The sequence below is a fragment of the Diabrotica virgifera genome, chromosome 6 (assembly GCF_917563875.1).
Source record: "Diabrotica virgifera virgifera chromosome 6, PGI_DIABVI_V3a".
Taxonomy (NCBI): Eukaryota; Metazoa; Arthropoda; class Insecta; order Coleoptera; family Chrysomelidae; genus Diabrotica; species Diabrotica virgifera.
In genome coordinates, this window is record NC_065448.1 from 10,774,732 (window position 1) to 10,779,925 (window position 5,194).

The window sequence follows — 5,194 nt, forward strand, 5'->3', positions numbered from 1 at the left end:
TCGTTTTTTTTTAATGGGACACCCTGTATATTTTTACATTTTTGGATTCTGTTCGATGTCTTCTTTCTTAAAATATGAGGTTTTGTAATATTATACAGGGTATTGTAAAAGATAATTACGTTTTTTTATTAATTTCGTAGCCAAATTAACACCCTGTAGAATTGTAGTAGTTTGACATCTAAAACTCTACTTACGTTCAAATGATTTTTAATATACTCTACTATTGTTAAGAATCATTAGTATAGCTAAATTTTTAATTTTAGTATACAGGGTTGGTCGAAACTCGGAATGAGTATTTTCTGAGTTTTCTTAAATGGAACACCCTGTATTTTAGTATTGTAATGAAATGATAGTTTATGGTACTTTTTTATTTCTTAAGCATTCCCTATACCTAACTGCTTTAATTTGTGCTTAATTGTTAATCGCACCAACAATCTTAACTAAGTAGGTATTTCGATAGCTAAACCATTATTGGTAATTTTAAGGACCAGTCTGGATTAATATGTATTTATTTCTGAAAAATTATTTGGGATTGAGTATGTTCACGGCCAGCCTAATAAAATTTTAGTATTTTTTGTTGCAATTAATGTTTAGTTTGAATCACCAATAACTCACAAATTAAAGCAGTTAGGTATAGGGAATGCTTAAGAAATAAAAAAGTACTATAAAATATCATTTCACTACAATACAAAAATACAGGGTGTTCCATTTAAGAAAACTCAGAAAATACTCATTCCGAGTTTCGACCAACCCTGTATACTAAAATTAAAAATTTAGCTATACTAATGATTCTTAACAATAGTAGAGTATATTAAAAATCATTTGAACGTAAGTAGAGTTTTAGATGTCAAACTACTACAATTCTACAGGGTGTGAATGTTGCTACGAAATTAATAAAAAAACGTAATTATCTTTTAAAATACCCTGTATAATATTACAAAACCTTATATTTTAAGAAAGAAGACATCGAAGAGAATCCAAAAATGTAAAAATATACAGGGTGTCCCATTTAAAAAAACGAAGTTATAAGCAACTTCCAGTATAACCGGAAGTTGCAAAGAGATGAAAATATTTTCATTTAATAGATCATCCTTCAAAACCCCTTTATTCCAATTTTCATGATTTTGTTGCCTTTAGTTCTCGAGATATTTCTAATAGGCCAGTTATCTGCCTCACCCTATATATGTAGTTCATTTTTATTGTGATTGTAGTGTAGACAGTTGTGTCTCAGAATAGCAATTCGACTATAAACTGTTTCACTCTGACCACTGGTATATTCTTGATTAGCTGTTGGATGTCTCTAATTTTATTTTTGATGATTACCATAAATTTAGTTTTTGGTATATTTACTTGTCCGAATCTTCCACTTACTTCCCTTACTTCCTTGTTGCATAACAGGGTCCAATTAATCTTCATCAAGATCTTATTTTTGGAAGCCTTTCTGCGAACAAAAGCGTTCATCCCTGATGTACATCGAATATTTTAAAGAAAAATTAAAAACAGTATACAAATTTACTCGTAAAAGTTAAAAGCTTTAAGGAGCATTTTAAAAGAGATTCCTTTTCTTTATTTTTACCTTCACTTCGTTTACTTCGATCCCCATAAACTGGGACACGTCAAGATAAAAATAACAATACTCTCTATACTTTAAAACGACTTGGGAAATGTAGCTTAGAACAATATTCATCGTTTATTATTTGTCATCTAGGGACCTACTAAATCTTGATTAGGCCTGGATCACGCGTACCAAAAAAAGTTTATTAATAGCAAGCTGAAAATTTGTTAATAGCTTAACGGTGTCTAGTCGGACAAACTTTGATGCATGGGAACACTGGAACAGGGAAAGTTTTAATTGTGGAACGTGATTTTAATTGTGGAACGTGTTATCCTGACAAGTTTATGATTGTGAAAACTAGCAGGTTGTTTTTAAGTTTATTTAATAGCAAACTTTATAAAAAAAGAATGTGTGTGTTCTTTGTACGCACGTAAGAAGTTATACTTCTATTATTAATGTATAATATGATTTAACTTCATAATATTATGATTTCAACGAAATCAATATATCTACCTTAAACAGTTTTTATTGTATTTAAATAATAAACTAATTTTAGAAAGAACTAAAAGAATACCAAAAATTAAAAAAATATATATGAGAGATAAGAAAAGAATATATTATAAAGAAAGAAAAGAATATGACTTTGTCCGGATTTGAACGGGGACCTCTCGATCCATAGGCGAATGCTCTACCGATGAGCTACCACTGTTCTGTATACACACGATCATTTCTCGGATATAATTACAATCACAGAGACAGATAGATTAATTGAAAATAAACATTTTCAATAATACTTATTACGAGGAAGACAAATCCACAGACACAAAAATTATAATAAATATATTTACTAAAAACACTAATAATATATTCTTTTCACGCACACCTTATTTGCACTACATAACTTAAAAGATGTAGAGACTAATAAATACCATACTGTTGGTGTGCGCATCAGAGACATGTTAAGGATAGACTTGGCTAGGGATATGCCACTCAATGCATCGGGGTGTAACGTCGACATAGCATTGAGTGGTCTAGCCATCTTTGTCAGTCACATGCGCGGGATCGTTTCGTTAAAAGAGATAGATAGACGACCGATCGACTGTTTCCATGCTGTTTCCGCGTTACGCTTTTTTGGTGAGTATGCCGAGTCTACGCTTAATATGTCAATGGTGCGCATGCGCCCAGAAAAATAAAAATTCACCCTCGTTCCTAAAGAAGTATAACTTCAAAAACATATATAAAAAAATGTTTATCCGACAAATATGTTGGGCATTTTAACCAGTCCGACACGTAGAACATGTCAAATGACAGGAATTATGTTGGTGGTAAATAGCAGACTGATTTTTGCATGAGAGTTTAATTGTTAAAGGATAACAAATCAATTGGAAGTTCTGTCCGACTAAGTAAATCTAACATTGTTTTTGTAGTCTAACATTCGAAACCTTTAACCTGTTCCCCAATTAAAACTTCCCCTGTTCCAGTATTTCCATGCATCAAAGTTTGTCTGACTAGACAGCGTTAAGTCATTACCAAATTTTTAGTTTATTATTAATAAACTTTTTTTGGTACGCAGAATCCAGGCCTACATTTGTCATCTCGGGACCTAATAAATCTTGTATATTTTTTTATTTTATATTAGTTTTACTCCTATCTAAGTACAGGAAACCAGATTCGATGGAATTGTACCTAGATAAATAGACGGGTTGTGGAATGCAATCTTAGATTCCCCTAGTCTTTTTTTATTTATCGTTCGTTTGCATTACAAATTTTAGAAGGCCCGAATTTGCAAAACGAGAACATAATTCCAGTATAAGTCTTTAGATTTTCGGATCTAAAACTTCGAATTTTTGAAGTTATACTTCTTTAGGCGCGATTGAGAGTGAATTTTTATTATTCTGCGCGCATGCGCACACAGACAGTATGAAGTTCGTTGCTAAATGTTAGTTATGTATGTATGATAGTTCAAAAAAGAGGTGGAAAGAATATATTAGTGTTTTTAATAAATATATTTATTACAATTTTGTATCTTTGGATTTGTCTACCAAGGGAATAAGATAATAAAACTAATATTTACAGTATTTTTATACTTCACTTGGTCTATTTGACACATTGTCTAAGAAATCTTGTAGTCCGCACCCGCACAAACAAAAGGAGTATAGCTCAGTGGTAGAGCGTTTGACTGGAGATTAAGAGGTCCCCGGTTCGAATCCGGGTGTTTCCTAATTTTTTTTAGTTTTTGGTATTGTTTTAATAAAAATTTTTGGAAAGTACGAAAGTAGTAAGTAAAAATTAGTTTAATATTTAAACAAAATATGAATAAACTGCTCGAAAGTATATTTACTTCGTTGAAATAATATAATAGAAGCAAAACCTCTTACGTGCGCACAAAGTACACACACATTCTTTTTTTAAATCTTGTTCGGCTCTTTGGAGCAACCAAAGAATATTAAAATATCGTGTTTACTTCCCGCTGGATATTAATCTTGGTATCAACCAAGATAATAAATACACAAACCTAACACCAATAACAGCCGGAGTACCGCAAGGAAATGTCCTGAGACCAATTTTGTACTTTCTCAACACTGCTAACCTACCGACAAGTAACAGAACAACATGTGCAACTTTTGCTGATGACACCGCCGTAATAGCCTCTCACCATGATCCAATCAGAGCTTCCAGAACACTTCAAAAAGATCTTAGCAATATGCAACGATGGCTTAAAAAGTGGAAGATAAAGTTGAATGTGAGTAAATCCACCTATGCAACTTTCACCATAAAAAACAAACATGTCCAACTGTAACTCTGAATGAAACACAGCTCCCACAAACCGATACTGTCAGGTACCTACCTAGGAATCCACCTTGATACGAGATTAATAAGGCAAAATCACATTTAAAAAAAAAAGAAAACAACGAGAAATATCGAGAAACTATCTCTTGAAAACAAACTACTGATATATAAAGCCATATTAAAACCAGTGTGGACCTATGATATCTAACTGTGATGAAATTACTTAGAAAAATGATGAATTCCCTTTGGTGTGCCAAATTATGTGATAGAGCAAGACCTCAATGTGCCTTCCATAAAAACAGTAACAACAGAATATTACGAAAAATATTCCAAGAGACTAGAATCCCATTCAAGCGAGTTAGCAAGTAGACCACGGCGCATCTGTGTACATTTGGATGTTGTGAGGTGACTCTTATTTTTTTGCAGAAATTGTTTGAAAATAACTCATATAATAATATTTGAGTTATCCTCCCACTCATAAGGGTCTGGAACATTATTTAAATAATCAAAATGTCAAAAAATGACGGAAAAATTTGATTTTTTTCTTGGTTTTTTGATTATAACTTTGAAAGTATTAATTTCCGAGAAAAGTTGCACTGGGATAAAAGTTGCGTAATTAAATTTCCTATAATATAGGATTAGTTAATAATTTTAAAAATTGTCACCCTTGTTGCAAACTAGCAGTAATTACGAAAAAACATAAAAAAAACAAGTACATATTCGCATTTTACGTTTTTCAACCATTTATGCTACACTGACGACCTTCATATTTCAGCCCAGAAAAACTTTATGATATAGTTAAAAAAATTCATTTTTTCAAAATGTTGCAGGACTAAAAAGAAAGCAAAC

General features: G+C 31.7%; 1 non-coding gene across 1 annotated transcript; it reads left to right on the forward strand.

The window, feature by feature from the left end:
- The first annotated feature begins 3,704 nt into the window (after positions 1–3,704).
- On the forward strand, positions 3,705–3,776 carry Trnas-gga (transfer RNA serine (anticodon GGA)). Its single transcript has one exon. It is a non-coding gene; the product is annotated as a tRNA-Ser (tRNA).
- Positions 3,777–5,194: the final 1,418 nt, after the last annotated feature.